Source organism: Eimeria tenella, genomic scaffold (assembly GCF_000499545.2).
Source record: "Eimeria tenella Houghton genomic scaffold, Eth_scaff1910, whole genome shotgun sequence".
NCBI classification, from domain to species: Eukaryota; Apicomplexa; class Conoidasida; order Eucoccidiorida; family Eimeriidae; genus Eimeria; species Eimeria tenella.
The window spans coordinates 2719-3077 of NW_013541751.1; positions in this window are offsets into that span (position 1 = coordinate 2719).

Consider the following 359-nt stretch of genomic DNA (forward strand, 5'->3'; position numbering starts at 1 on the left):
AGCTCTGGGAGCTGCTGCTGCTTGCTGCGGCTTTGCGCAGCAAACCCCGAAGCGCATGCAGCAGCACAGGCGCCGCGGGCAGCAGGAGCTGCTGCTGCTGCTGCCAACAGGGAGCCTCTTGGCGCAGCAGCAGCAGCAGCAGCAGTTGCTGCTGCTGCTGGAGCAGCAGCAGCAGAGGTCCCCCAGGACCTCAGATCCCAGCTGGAAAGACCCACGCGGGGGACAGGGGGCAAAAACGCACTCCGCTGCAGCAAACTTCTGCTGCTGCTGCTGCTGCTGTCGATGGTGCTGCTGCTGCTGCTGCGAACGAGAAGGGCCATCGAGCGATTAGCTGCCAGCAGCCGCAGCAGCAGCAGCGG